The sequence below is a fragment of the Saimiri boliviensis genome, chromosome 8 (genome assembly GCF_048565385.1).
Source record: "Saimiri boliviensis isolate mSaiBol1 chromosome 8, mSaiBol1.pri, whole genome shotgun sequence".
Lineage (NCBI taxonomy): Eukaryota > Metazoa > Chordata > Mammalia > Primates > Cebidae > Saimiri > Saimiri boliviensis.
The window spans coordinates 89,214,836-89,231,186 of record NC_133456.1 but is presented as its reverse complement, the minus strand read 5'-3'; the positions used below and the strand labels follow the sequence as shown (position 1 = coordinate 89,231,186).

At 35.4% G+C, this 16,351-nt stretch overlaps 1 long non-coding RNA gene across 2 annotated transcripts in view; it reads right to left on the bottom strand.

Moving 5' to 3' along the window:
* The window catches only part of LOC101027427 (uncharacterized), a 165,495-nt gene that overhangs the window by 116,616 nt on the left and 32,528 nt on the right, over positions 1 to 16,351 (bottom strand). The gene's annotated exons all lie outside the window — the stretch shown is intronic.

Genomic DNA, 16,351 nt, shown 5'->3' with positions numbered 1-16,351 from the left:
ATAGTTTAAAAAGATAGCACTCATAGAAGTTTAAAGCTTCTCTGAGTAAGTGATATAGTTTGTGCTCACACTGTCCCTACTAATTTTGACATTTCATTTCCTACTAGTTGATAGTTATCCATGTTTCTTTTCTTTGTTTTAAGATGGCTCCATTTGTGAATGTATTTCAAACAGAAATACATTTTGTTTTAAAATATAAAAGGTTATAATTTAATAACACCTTTGTCATATAACTTATAATTTCTTTTTACCATCTATGATTTGCCAACTTAAATGTTGGCAAAAAATCCTGGGTGTAAAACTCATTTAATTTGATTGCAATTTATTTGTGTGTGAATATTATTAAAAATTTATGTATGAGTTCCAATTAATACTGCTTCCCCCTTTTGTGTAATATCATGGAAGCTTTTTATAGCTTTGACTTATTTCAGTTTACTACATTTGTTATTTATTTATTTTTGGCATTACTAATATCTGGAGATTGAAAGCCTTTTTGAAATTGACACTTTTGTCTCATTACTGCTATTTCCCTCTATTTCTGAAGTCACTTATTTGATGACCACAAATTTTATAGGGTCCAACTTAAATTTCCTGCATTCTCAAGATTTCTGACAGCTCTAATTCATTTTATTGCTTATTAGAACACAGATTTTGATTTAAGCATTAGTTATTTCCATTGCATTATTTGCTATAAGCACTAGTTTAGAGCTAGGTAACACACCAGCTTCTAACAAATTCAGTATCACAATAGGAAAATTATGTTTTCTCATTGGCTTTTGATAGCATGAGTACCTCCTGATATTTTTAATTAATTTGAATGTATTATCCTTTTATCTTTTTCTTTTCTTTTTCTGAGCAATCACACTTCCTTGTTTGTGCTATGTATAATCTATTCTCCTATGCTCTACACTGTCACTTATACTATTCCGCATAAAAGCATGCTGTGCCAGAAGACACACTAGGAGACGTGCTGCAGTTTTACTTTAAATTTAGAAACAGTAATTTTCTGTAATGCAGTTGAATTTTACTTAAGCCAGATGTCACAGTGTAACTAATAAATAACTAGTATGCTATAACATTTCAGGAAAAAATTCATGTATATAAACATCCTCAGGTAGAATACCCATGGGAGTGACCTAATAACTAAACCACATAGTCTTCTAGACATTGTCTCTGCTGTAATTACTAAGATTTACTTTTACAGTGTATATACCCAGATGATTTATTTTAAGCTGTCATAAAAGAAGTCAGTGATGACAGTTGTATGGGAAAAACAGTGCCTTCAGTGTTTATAGCAGTGTACATGGGCAAAATATTTTTTACAAACAATTAGGAAAGACACATCAGATTTTTAAACCTGGTCAACACTTTGGCTTAGTGATTTTACTTCTGAAAAAATACATATAATTGTATTTTTTGCTCATTTGAAAAAGAATTAAACAATAGGTTCTCCTCAAGTGCTGTGGTTATGGGAGGTGACAACTGTAGTAATCTCCTGGCTTCAAGAGTGGGCCTCTGTTATATCAGTCATGAAACTTCACATTCATTGACTATGCCAGTTGGAGCAAGGGATGTCCACACAATCCGTGACAAAGATCCAAAGGGTTCTTCATTCCGAAATAAGCACAGTCAATTTATTTCTGTTCTGTGCAATTTCTGCCTTGCTCTTTAGATGGGAACCTACGGTTATAGCCATGTGGGAATCATGAGAACTGACAGCCTGAGAGGCTAAATCCAAAAGAGAGCCAGAAGCAGGAGAAAAAAAAAAAAAAAAAAAGAGACAGAGACAGAAATGGAAAGAGGTGTTTTGTTTATGGAACCAGCTCTGCTGTATTCTTTCCCTAGTGTATCATATCAACAAATACATTCTCATTTTTGTAAAAACCAGTATAAGTTGGATTCATGTTTTCTTGCAACTATAGTGTCTTGACAAATGTGAGCTTTATAAAGATCTATATAATAATAATAAAATTGTTTATTATAGAGCACTAAGTATAAAAATCATGATACAACATTTTATGTAGAACACTATTGCAGATGACCTGAAAGAAGAAACAAACCAAAAAGAAAGTATATACATAATACATAAAAAAAAGAAAAACAGGAAAATATAAAAAGTAATTTTTGGATGGTAGAATTAAAGGAATTCATTTTTAAAATTTTCTGATTTTCTATTTCATATTTTAATAACATAAACATAAGGAGAAACACAACTTTTTAAGTTATAATTTTCATTTTAATAGAGTTTTCTTTTTTCTGAAACAATGGTTCTGAAACTTGATATAGAAAATAATCATCCAGAGCACACCAAATTCCTGGGCTCCATCCCAGCCTACTGATTCTGAAATCCTAAAGTGAGATCAAAGTATTTGAATTTCTTCCAAGCTTCCGAGGAACCTCTGGAACTAGAACCAAGATAGCACAGTATGATGACTGGAGATGTTGGGTTGGGTATTTATCAGAGCTTGATTTGAACTACAGGATTTTTTTTTTTTTTTTTTTATGAGATAGAGCCTAACTCTGTCACCCTGTCACCCAAGCTGGAGTGCAGTGCTGTGATCTCACCTCACTGTAACCTCTGCCTTCCAGGTTCAAAAGATTCCCCTGCTTCAGCCTCCTGAGTAGCTGGGATTACAGATGTGTACCACCACGCTCAGCTAATTTTTGTATTTTTTGTAGAGATAGGTTTTCCCCATATTGGCCAGGATGGTCTCAATCTCCTGACCTTGTGATCCACCCACCTCGGCCTCCCAAAGTGCTGGGATTACAGGCATGAGCCACTGCGCCTGGCCAGTAACTGGATGATTTTGAAGGATCTTTTTATTTCCTCTAACCCTTGATTTTCTTATCTCTAAAATGAGGCTAAATTGATTTGATCATGATACATTGTATACATATATCAAAATATCACTGTGTACCCCAAAAATATGTGCAATGATGTGTCAACTAAAAAAGGAAAGAATAAGTAAATAAAATGAGGCCAATTATTTTCATTGCAAGGATGGATCAAACACTGTTTATACAGCATGTAGTAGGATGTCCAGTCACAGTGTAAGCACTCAAGAATAATAATACATTATTTAAAAATAAAAATATGTAAAACAAATTTGAAAATAGTAATTGTCATCATCATTATTATTAACCTTCCACGATGATGATGAAAATTGATAGGAAAAAGGTTTTAATTACCTGAAGTAGATTTACAGACCATTTTGAGTTTCAGGCCATTGATTGGGGGAAAATTTCCTTTTGTCTACTTTCCAGCATATACTTCCAAATGCATAATTCTCCATCATAAATTATTTCTAACTTTTCTTTAAATTTCAGTAGAAAGGGATTTAATTTTAAGTCATCACTACAGTACTGCTCTCATAAACAAAAGCAACAAGCAAACAAAAATCACTATGAGTGTTTTGTAAAGGGAAAAAGACAGCAAGAGATTATTAAAGTTGAATTACCAGGGCCATTTACTTTCATTCCCAGTGCCTGTGTCACACACAACCCCTGAAGAAGGAAAATAGCAATTCTTAGTGAAGGCGGGTAAAGGGAATTTCCAGCCAGGGAGTTCAACAGACAATCTGAATTCTGGCTGGCCTTTTAACTCAGAGGTAATTACAGTAGATTTGGGGATCTCACCTTAGTTTGCAATATTTTTTAACTCAAATTATGTTTTATGCAGGCCAAGTTAAACACTTGAAGGGCAGAGGGCAAGATGTAATTAAATTACTACTTTATTTATGTTAACTATTTATTTGTAGTTCATGGGGACAAAGACATGGGTCTGTTTTGCTTGTTGTGGCTTTTATTGTTGTTTTTGGTTCTGGATGATGCTGTACTGCCAGCAGCTAAAGCAGTAGAAGGCTTAGAGTAAGCTTGCACAAAATGTGCTGGACATTGGCTAGAAGTGTCAATACAATCAGGTATGCAATGGCAGACTACAGATACCATTGTCCTTGTCTCCCTACAACTGATCAGAAAACAGAGACTAAAAAACAAACATGAACATACAATCGTCAGTCACAAAAATCATAAATGATGATGAAGGGGTACTACATGAAGAAAGGATCTGCCTGGTATGCAGGAAGGCACTAAAGAGAAACACTGCAACAGCCAAGGGCAGCAGAACCTGGTGTGGACCAAGCCCCAAAGCTCAGCAGCATGCCAAGGGGCCATGCCTTGCCTGTTAAAAAAGATCAGTACACACAGCTTAGTACAGAGCTTCCTGGTTTGCTACCACAGAACTCTGGGGACTGGAGGGGTACAGAGAATTGAATTAGGTGACAAGTGACATTTTTGCCAGGAGTAAGTAGTCTGTGAGTCAAGATCTCAAAAAAGATTCAGAATTGTTAGATGATCCACAGCCATAAATCTCTAAAAGGTAGGGATAAACAGAAAACTAAATCAATGCCTCCTATACCCCGTGTGTTGTAAAGAACTCCACAATGAAACAGAGACATTTTACAGCTCTGTCCTCTCCATCATAAAGCCCAGAAAATAGCTAGCCCAGGAAGGACTCACCTAATTCAAAGTGGACAGTATTTGAAAAGGATGCACAATACAGGCATGTACAGCATCGTCATGATTTTGTCGTTTAGGGACCACATATACAACAGTGGACCCATAACATTATAATACTGAATTATACTGTGTTTTTTTGTACCATTTCTACATTTATATATATTTAGATACACAAATTCTTGTCATTGTGCTACAATTGACTACAGTATTTTGTACAGTAACATGCTATATAAGAGTTTGCAACCTGGGAGCAATAGCCTATCTCATACAGCCTAGGTGTATAATAAGCTATGTCATCTAGGTCTGTATAAGCAGGCTCTATGATGTTTGCATAATGAAAACATCACCTAACAATGCATTTCTCAGTATGTATCCCTAACACATGACTGCATCTGTATAAATATATTATAAGAAAAGAGGAGGACCAGAACCAGAAAAGCAAAAGGCAGAGGGTACACGTCAGAAAAAATATTGCCAAGCATATGTTGTGTCCAAATGCATTCTCATGGATTTAAATCATTTTAAAAAACAATTTTAAATTTTTAAAAAGTTCTTAAATTTAAAGAAATAAGAGTTCACAGAGATATGGGCCGGGTAAGACATTAGAAATATGGTTTAATGGAAACAGATGAAAATTCAGTTGGCAGAGCTCAATAAAGCAGTGAAAGAGGAAAATAAAACTGTAATGTAAGTGAAGACCATAATAAAAATATGCAAAAACAAGTAACTTCAGAGACTGTTTAAAACACAGTAAAAATATGGAAGATAGCACAGCTCAAATAAATTAATGCATATACCAGAAACTAATAATGAATTAAGTAGGGTTAGAGAGAAAAATGGATAGATACTGAAAATAGGCAAAGGGGTTTTAATATGCATTTAGCATTCTTGAATTTAAAAAAACTTCCTACCAAGGCAAAGATTGAAAACATAGTAGTAAAAAAATTCAAAAATCCATTCTAAAAAATGCACAGTCCTCCAGGAAATAAAGTGTGAGCAAAATTGTCATACATACCTAGATAAATTGCTGAAATAGAAGGGCAACAGCAGGCATTTTTGATCATGCAAGCACTAGGAGAATATATTTCCTCTAAAGCCAACTTGAAGAAATTGTTAAAAAAAAAATAAATCTCTGTTGAACACTAGTTGAATAGAGACACTGTAGCAAAAGGACAAAGGTGAACCTAAACTCCATTTGACTTTAAAAGTAAAGAAAAAAGAACTCTTGGAATCACAATTTCATTAGTAATGTGAATGGAGTGACAATACAGAAACAATACTAATAAAAGTTGGCAAGAAATTAGGTAGTTGTGTAGGAATACTGATTATTTCATCTTTTTTTTTCTTTTCTTTTCTTTTCTTTTCTTTTCTTTGTTGGAGATGGAGTTTCGCTGTTGTTACCCAGGCTGGAGTGCAATGGTGCAATCTTGGCTCACCGCAACCTCTGCCTCCTGGGTTCAGGCAATTCTCCTGCCTCAGCCTCCTGAGTAGCTGGGATTACAGGCACGCACCACCATGCAAGCTCATTTTTTGTATTTTTAGTAGAGACGGGGTTTCACCATGTTGACCAGGATGGTCTCGATCTCTTGACCTTGTGATCCACCCGCCTCAGCCTCCCAAAGTGCTGGGATTACAGGCGTGAGCCACTGGGCCCAGCCTTCTTCTTTTATAATCAGAAGTCTAAAAGTCTCACTTTTGTGAGATAGTTCAAACAATTTAGGTTTGGGTATATTTTAAGGTGTGAAATAAGTACAAGCAGAACTAATAGTATGATCTACTAAGCCATATCGGAGAAAAGAAATTGAAGATGTATCAATTCATCATTGCTCTAGTGTCTATAAAATAGGAGATAAGTACACTAAACCATGGTATAGATATAAAATAAAATACTAAAATGACCCAAAACAGAAAAAAATGGTTCCCAGAACAGTAGTAAGATGCCCAACCCACACACAGAAAGCAAAGAAATATGCAGAACACAGGAAAAAATGAAGCAATAGGAGGGAAAACAGCATAAAATATAACAGCAGAATGAACAGAAATACAGTGTTATAACTATTCACTGAAGTTAGGTAGAAAGCAAGGATGTCCACTATCACAAATAAAAATGTGGCATAAAAATGGGAAAGAGGAGAATAATGCTATTATTACTTGCAAAAGATATGACATGCTTGAAAAATGCAAGAAAATTATCTTGTCATCTTAAAGCAAATAAGTGTATACAGTGACATACCTGGGAACACAATTAACAAAAATTAATAGCCTTGCTATAGACAAAAAACTAAATTTTCACATGGCAGAAGAGACTTCATTTTAAATAGAAATAGAAATGTAGAATACCTATGAATAAAATAAAAATATTTGTAGACATATTTATTGAAGAAATGGTAGAAGGTTATTAAGACACCTAAAAAGTGCTTGAATCGAAGGACAATTATATTGATCTGTGATAGGCAGACTCCATACAATGAAGATTCAATTCATCCTAAATTACCCTGTGAATTTAATTCAATTCCAATAAAATAGTTGAAAGGATAATTTTATCTCTGGAATTAAGGATTCAGATTCTAAGGACCATATGTAAAAGTAGTTATAGCCAGTATCTCCAAAAAAGGAGTAGAAAGAGGTGAGAATATATTCTCTAAATCATACTACAGATATTATCAAGCTAATTAAATAGCAAACGCAGTGTTGGAACAGAACCGAGTTCAGAAATAGACCTAAATTACGTAGGGAATTCATTATGTATCAAAAATGGAATTTATATCAAGGAAGAAAGGATAGGTTATTTGATAAATCCCATGGAGAAAACTGTATAAAACATAAAATATATAAATGGAAATAATGAAAACATGAATGTACTTGGGGAAATCATGGAAGCATTTTTTTGAAGATACGGACTTTCTTAGTGTAGGTCAAATCATAGAAACCACGCCAAGAATGTATAAGTTCAATGACATAAGCATTTTGCATAGAAAAAATATAAACAGTGTCAAAAGACAATACAACTAACTAGAAAAAGATACTTCCAACAAGTAGCTTAAGTGTGACTACTATTCATTTTTACTATGTAAAGAACTTTTTATGTATCAGAAAAACCAACAGGAAAAAATAGGCATCAAATAAGCAAAGCTTACAGACAAATAGTAAACTAAAATTTGTCTTTTAAATATTTGAAAAGGTACTAAGCTCTGCTTATATATAGATACACATACACACTTACACACATGCATATAAATTACATTGAGACACCACTTTTCATTTATTAATGAGGACATCGAGAAAAAACTCTCTTTTATTGTTCTGACAGTCTAAATTGCAGAACTTTTTCAAAGGCCAACTTGATTACAAATTCGATAACACATCAAAATGTAAAACGTAGCTACATTTTAATTGAGCAAATTTACTACTAGGTGTTTTTGTCTTCAGGTACTCTAGAATTTAATAGGTATAAACAAACACATACATATAAGAACAGTCATTGAAAATTGTTTACAATACTTAAAACACTCCAAATGTTCAACGATAGAAAACTGAATTCAATATTATAGCGTGATTTTGTAACTTTTTGAGCATTGGTAGAGGTTAGGACTATGTCTGGAAGAATTCACACAAAGTGGCTAATAGTGCTAGTCTATAGGGAAGAAAACAGGAAACAAACACATGGGAAAGGAGTCTTACTTTCCCTATATGTGTATTTATAGTTTTTGATGGCATATCATGTGCATGTATTAGCCATTCAAAAAAAAGAAGACAAAATAATAATGAAAGTGAAATGATTACAATAAGTACTTCCTAAATACAGCTAATATACCATGAAATATTTGCTCAAACTGTCCTTTTCAGTATTTTGTATGTTAGAATAGTTTAATTTCTTAGAGGCTGATATATATATTGAAATGTTTGACTGCATACAAGCTTCATTAAATCAGAAAGTAATCAATTATTCTATCATTACCTCTCTGTTGAATGATGCCATTTATGCTGAGTAAGAGATTGGATCAAAGTCAATTTTTTTCTCTAAACTGCAGTTATCAAATCTCATTTCCGATAGACTTACATATTTATATTTGAAGCAGAACAGTTGAACACTGTCCATTTGCATAGGTCAGTTAATAAATCTTCCAAATATTTAATTTGTACTCATGATGTTTCTAACCCAGAAGCGCTGGTCTATCTTGATTTAATTTGATACTCTCTTTATTTTTAGAACAGTCTGAATATTTACTACAAAGATTGTAGTTTCTCTTAACATTTCATTATGGACATTTTCATTCACTCAACAAATATTTACCTAAGCTCTCTGGGTTTATGTGATGATGGGGATATTTGTATAAAACATAGTGAGAATTACGTATAAATACTGTAGTGCCTTGTAAGCCTCTGATATTTTGCTATAATGTAAGATATTTATTTACATTCACATTCAACTTAAATTTATTGGATAACAGACGTTGGGATATAAAAGCAAATCAGCCATGGCCACTGACAATCTAGCAGGGTGAAGAGATACAGGAACGGTTCATTACAGTTTGATGTGACAGATACATTTATAGAAAGATTCACATGAGCAAATAGGAAGAACACATAACCCGCTCAGGAGAGTGTGGAGAGTGTGCTGGAGACAGTGACTCTGTGTCGAAGAGATGGTTGGATTTAACTAGGGCAAACACAGTGCCCTAGAATATGGCATGGTGATGGAGTGCTAGTTTTGAGTCCAAGAATATAAATCTTACTAATTCTATGACCATGGCAAGTTACTTTACCTCTCTGTTTAAAATGGTGATAATAATGGTCCATGCCTGTCAAGATTGGGGATTAAATGAAATGATTAGAACAGTACCTGGAGTTTAGTAAGCAGCCCACAAAAACAAGCTGCTATTGAGTTTTTGCTTGTTTGTTTTTTTAAATTTTTATGTTCCTTTTAAGTACCAGGGTACATGTGCAGGATGGGCAGGTTTGTTACATAGGTAAATGTGTGCCATGGTGTTTTGCTGCACCTGTCATCCCATCACCTAGGTGTAAAGTCCAGTGTACATTAACTAGTTTTCCTAATGCTCTCCCTCCTGACACCCCAACCTCTGACAGGCCCCAGTGTGTGTTGTTCCCCTCAACTGTCTGTGTTCTCATTGTTCAGCTCCCACTTGTCAGTGAGAACATGCAGAGTTTGGTTTTCTGCTCCTGTGTTAGTTTGCTGAGGATAATGGCTTCCAGCTCCATTCATGTCCATTCAAAGGACATGAGCTCATTACTTTATACTGCTGTATGCTATTCCATGGTATGTAAGTAGGACATTTTCTTTATCCAGTCTATCATTGATGGAAGACATGCTATTGTTTTTATTATCAAATATGGTAGAGCAGGAGAGGGGAGAAAAGCCTTGCAAACAAAAGAGTGCCATGAAAGACACAGAAGTGGAAGAAACAGCCTTGCACTGGGTGCAGTTCAAACCAGAGAGTGGCAAGGGCTGAATCTGGAGAAGTAGGCAGGGACTAGAACATGGTGGCAGTGAATGCCCTCCTTAGGCATTTGGCAATCTTCCTGACTTGGGGATATTCTCTGCAGGGGAAGGATATGATAAGACGTGGCTGTCCAAGCTGTCACTCTGGATGTTTGCAGTGGATAAGACTGGAGTCACAAAGTGATAGATCAGTTTAGCTAGAAATGATGAAGTCTGAACTGGAAGAACAGAGAATAGAGTAGAAGCAAGAAATTTAAGGAATATCTAGTAGGAAATATTGTCAAGTCAAAGTGGACAATTTGTTGTATTTTGTGGAAAGATTGGGGAATCCATGGCACATGAAGTCCAGCTTAAAAGGAGATTTTTTGCCATTATCCCCAAAGGAGAGAACAGGAATGGCAGGGAGTAAAGAAGATGAGCACAGAACAGCTCAGTGCCATTATACACAGTCCCTTTCCCCAGTTTTTGATATCCAGAACTTCTCCTTAAACAGCTAAGCCTTTCAGCTTGCTAAAATATCAGCTCAGTTGAGCAGTATGAAGAATAAGGAAGCATGAGTCTCCATTGACAAATTATGGCTTCTCTCTGTGGATGTAAATGCTCCCTTAAATCACCCTTGAATTTCTCCTGTATTCCCAAGGAACTGGGTGGGAGTTGAAGCAGGCTATAATAATTTAATCTCTACATAAATTCATAGAATAGAAGTGACAGGACAAAGTTTCACACCACTATATTCTGAATATTCGCATCTCATTTCTGGATGCCACGGAATCTTTATCCATTAAAAGAACATCACATTCTCGAAAGTCCCATAATTTTTTTTTTCTTATTTGATTTGCTGTGGCATTCTGAAGAGATTCTGGACATTTTCCATCTCTTCTTTTATGCATTTGTATTCCATATAGATGCTTTCAAGGTCTTAGTTGCTGAATCTGCATTGTTGAGATGAAATCATGAGCCTTGTGATTTAATGTAAGAGCTTCATTATTCTCAGCTGTGTCGTTTGGTGCCTGTATCTCTGCTGCCTAAAAATGCCATCAGGATTCATAAAAAAATAAACAAAACTATCTTAAAATTTACTTTTTGTCTATAAACAATAGGAAAAGTAGCCAGAAGGGTACAAAGAAATTTAACTAGGATGCAAAATATATACAGAGGTTTTGATACACATTATTCTTGTGAAATATTTGTCTCATGCCACCATTTAAAAAAATTCTAACCAATTCAGAGAACAACCCCATTTTTCCTTACCATAGAAAAAGAGTGTAGATTAAGGATATTAGCATCATTTTCTCTTTTAGTTTTGTTTACTTTATATTTCACAAAGTTGAAATGGATGCTTATTCTTACACTATTCTTGCATTTGTTCTTTATGTACTCTCTACAGTTAGATCCAATTTAGTATCTCAAAGAAGGTGGGGCAGGCATCAGATACGACTGTATCAGAGAAATCTGGCTTTGAAATAGAAAAATATTACCATTCTCATAACATGATTTTATCTATCTACTAAAGTCTCTCAGTGTAAAAAAAAAATGGAAAAAGTAAAGAGATCTCAGCACTTTGGGGGGCTGAGGCGGATCACGAGGTCAAGAGATCAAGACCGTCCTGGCTAACATGGTGAAACCCCATCTCTACTAAAAATACAAAAATCAGCTGGGCATGGTGGTACATGTCTGTAGCCAGCTCGGGAGGCTGGCTGAGATAGTAGAATTGCTTGAACCGAGGAAGCAGGGGTTACAGTGAACCAAGATTGCACCACTGCCCTCTAGTCTGGGTGACAGAGCAAGACTCCATCTCAAAAAAAAAAAAAAAAAAAAAAAAAAAAAGAAAAAGAAAGGTAGCCTAGGAGGTTATCTGAGACTTAAGTTTCCAAAATGGGGATGTATATAACCCTCAACTGATAAAGGAATATGGTTTTGAGTGTAACACTAGGATGGAATTAATTACCTAGAAACGGGTAATGAAAAAAGTTTCCTTGTTTCAATTCCTTCAGTACTTCTAATTATTTAAAAGAGGAGGGAGAGGATCCAGAAAAATAACTAATGGGTACTAGGCTTAATACGTGGGTCGTGACATAATCTGTATAAGAAACCCCCATGACACAAGTTTACCTGTGTAACAAACTTGCACGTGTACTCATGAACTTAAAAAAGTTAAAAAAAAAAAAAAAAAAAAAAAGGCAGTTGTGTGCTGGGCTACCTCTTAGATGCTTAGGAGAGCAGGCTGTTTGGATGTCCTCCCATCCATATCCGGTGATGCTACCTCAATAGCCTGAAATTATCCATGGTGGGAAGATTTACACACAGAAATCAGAAATTTCTACAAGTCAGTTTCTTCTTGCCAGACAACTGTTAAACATGGACCAGCATATCACTGTTGGGAAGCTATAGTGTCGGTCTGGTCCTGCCATTCAAGTCTTCAGCACTTCTGTAATTCATGCTAACATCTTTTTTAATAACAGACCTGCAGTTTTCAGCCTCTTATATGAGGCTCTCCTAGCACCATTTTCCTTTCATCGCCATCACTTTGGGAGTTATCTTTAATTCATGCCAGGTGTATTGGTTTTGCTTTTATAGTAATGATGCCGTGTCTTTCTTTAAATACATTTATTTAAGTCAATTCAGTAAGAAAGATGAGCTCAGTTAAAAAGAAATGAGTATGTAGATAATACAGTAAAAAGGCAAAATAAAGAAAGTGTTACTGTTAAACCCAAAGATTGGGACACATTGTTCTGGACAGTTTTCCAGTATTTATTGCTGTACAGTTTAATGGGTCATGGTTCTCAGCCACAATTTCTACCCTGGTTATCTAGCTTCAGGGAGTAATGCTAGGGTATCAAAGAAATACGATTTTCTCTCTCTGTATCTTTCATTCTTTCTTACCTTGATGCAAGTTTCTGTGAAAACTAAAATGAGGATTTCTCTGTGGTTGAGTCTGGCCCTCTCTTGGAGGGTTCTATTTCAACCTTTGCAGTGATCCTATAGTTGTCTGCCTTCAACGTAAAACTCCTGCTGGTTCCTTTGTTAGGTCCCTGGATGTCTTCCCAGGGCTGCTACTGCGAGGGCTGGGGAAAGGATTGATGGCTGAGAAGGGAAGAAATGCCGGGGACTTTGTAACTTCAGAGCTTTAATTTGTGGTTTGTTTTCCTGTTTGTTTTTGTGAAAAGGCAAGCACATAGCATGAGGCTGGAGACAAGATTGCAAGTATATTATCACTCTAATGCTGACTTTGATTGCCTCCTTTGGACCGTTTTATTGATATCTAAGATATATAAACAAGACCAATTCCTTCCCATAACTCAAACCAACACCTGATTTATATTGCATTGTATAGTCCCTTACTCATGGAAGCATCAGCTGTCTGAAAGAAATGTGCCATTTAATCCCTTTTCTGACTGTCATTCCCTTCAAAGTCCATACTTCTGGGAAGATACAAAGGTGAAAATGCAAGAAGATGTGGGATGTAGCTTGAAAATGTGTCAGTGTTCAATATTTAGATGTCAGGAATTAGTTATCCCTCTTTTCTGGAGACTGCTTCAGCATTCAGTCTAATAGACAAGCCGAGAATGGAGAAATAAAATAGTTGAAATAGAGGATAAGATTAAACTATTGTTTGAGTGATTTCTAGAGAGCAATAAGTTTTGCTCAAACATTTCATCTTGATTTCCATTTGCTCTTTGTATAAAAATAAATCCAGATTGACAGGAGCTGAGTCACCACTCAGACATGACATTTTACATTGTCTTTCAAATACAGTCGCTATTATGGTGACAATTACTCACATGAAAAATGTGCCTATTGCCTTTTGTCCATGTTTAGCACTCAGCTGTGGTGTGTGTGCATGTGAGTGAGTGTTGGTGTGTGCGTGTGCATATGCATTATAATAATACAACATCCATTTGCTGTTATAACACCTCCCGTGATCCTCTGTGTTTAACAAGAAAAAGTTAGATTGAGAAATAAGTATTTTATGTTAGACACTTTATAAAATTAATATAAATCTAAATAGTCATAATTTTGAGATAACCAATATTTTTTCTAATACATTAGAAAACCATGCATATGCTCGGATGAGGATTTGGTTTGAAAAAAAAAAAAGGAATGGGGAGAGAGAGGGGAAGAGAGAGATGAGAGAGAGAGAGAAAGAGAGAATGAGAATTAACTCTGTATGTTTCTGGGATCTTTAAATGTTATGTCTAATTCTATAGAATTGGAATTGTCTTGTATAATAAAACATATGAGAGAATATTAAGAAGTTATTAATTCCTTCTTTTGTAAAAGGGAACAATGGTACCCAGAACAGAAAGAGAGTGGCTCAAGATCACCCAGTTCTTTAGAGGCATCAGACTAGAATCCAGTTTCCCTCTTTCTTTGTCCTGTGGACATTTTGCTACTCCTATATGTAAAACAAATATTTAATGTGATTGTAAACCTCAGATCATATATGTTACTTAGTTGTAAACAGAACATATTCACTGCAGATATTTATTTACTAAGGTGAAAATTTATTCTATTTCACTTCACAAACCTTTACACAAATGAATGCAAAATCATAACATATATCAAAAGCTGCTTGTACTGACTTAGACACAGACATTCAAACAAATTTGTACACTAGGGTCACCAGTCTTGCCTTTTAATTTATGAAACTTGTGACAAGTATGAACTTGCAGGAGTATTTCCAAACTGTGGGAGTTTTAAGCTCAAATCTTGCATCTGTACATCTTTGAAAAGTATAAACAGAAGGACTGAAGATGAATAGGTCTGAATGGGATCCCAGTCTGCACAGTGCCTCTTCGTGCAGTTAGCTCTTTTTTAAGTTCGGGGGTGACTCCCTTGGAACACCTATTCTGACCATACCAACATGTTCAGGCAGGTTTGATGATCGTCTCCTGGGTTCCCATAGTATCTATCCTGTGTCTAAACCTGACATACTGTGTTGCACTAGACTATAAATTCCTTGAGATGCCTCTGTATCTACTATATCTCTACACATCTGGACACAAGGTAAAGCTCAAACAGTGTTAATGAAATGACCATATTTAAGCTGCTTCCCCTAGTATAAAACTTCCCCATTCCCTGTTAACATTTTGTCATTATCAAGTGGTGACATACATACATCCTAGCTTGAGTGTATAAAGTCCATTTCTTACTTGAAGGGTATACTTTTAAGCTGCTGAAGATCCAAATTTTTGTTTGGATTTGTATGATGAATATGTGCTTGTGCCTGGCTCCATAGCGTAAAAGTCAAAACCTCAAACCAGCAAGAGACTCACGTTCTAGTCTCACACAAATGTGTTTGGTCTTCCAGAATCAACTGCTTATACTCTCAGAGTTTCATTGCCTTCACAGGTCAATGATACAAACATTCATTATTTGCCTGATAGCATTGGTGCAAAATATAATAATATGAGTATTTTTAATAGTAATTCACATGTATTAAGCTTTTCCTGTTCTGGTCACTGTATTAGTCTCTTTGCAGGTACCAGTTTATTTGATCCTCAACCCAAACCATATCTCCAAGTTCAATAGGGCCATGATTCACATCCAAGCTAAATCTGATTTTGAATCCAGGTCTCACAATCCTAAGCTAATTGCCCTCAAATGAGATAAAATATGCAAGTATTTTGAAACACAGCAAAGTGACTTATAACTATAAGGCGATGATGATGTAGAAATGGATGCATCAACTGAATCCTTAATTATCAAGAAAAAAATGAACATAGAGAAATCCAAAGAAATTGAAAGACATTCTCTCCAAGGAAGGAGGGGAAAAAGTGGTCCAGTGATTTGAAGGTGGTGGAGTGGGAAGGTGTGACTGGCTAACAGAGCTGGAATCACATTTGTTATTACTTCCCCGGCTTTGTTTACAGCAGGTGATTTTCTCAACCTAGAACTCCAATCTTAACTCCCCATTCTTCCACTCTTCCCATACCCATCTTCTACCACCTTCTCTAACCTGATTAAAATTCTTCTAGTACTTTAATGTTCAGCCAAATCACTACCTCCTTTTGATTTCTTTTTAGGTTTTTGCCTTACTTGTTTAGAAATGAATCATTTCTTCCTTTCTGCTCTCACAACCTCTTTTACATGTATTTCAGGGATTCTTAAATTTGGTATTCTTGACATTTTGGTCCAGATAATTCTTTTGTGTTTGGGAGCTGTCTTGTGTCTTGTGCATTGTAGGATGTTTGGCAGCCTCTCTGGCCTCTGCTTTTTGAATACATGAGTTACTCCCCCAGTCATGACAATCAAAACTGACTCCAGATATTGCCAAATGTCCTCTCCAGGGCAAAATCACCTCAGTTGAAAGCTTTTTTTTTTTTTTTTTTTTTTTTTTTTTTTTGCCATTGTAACTACATGACCCAGGTT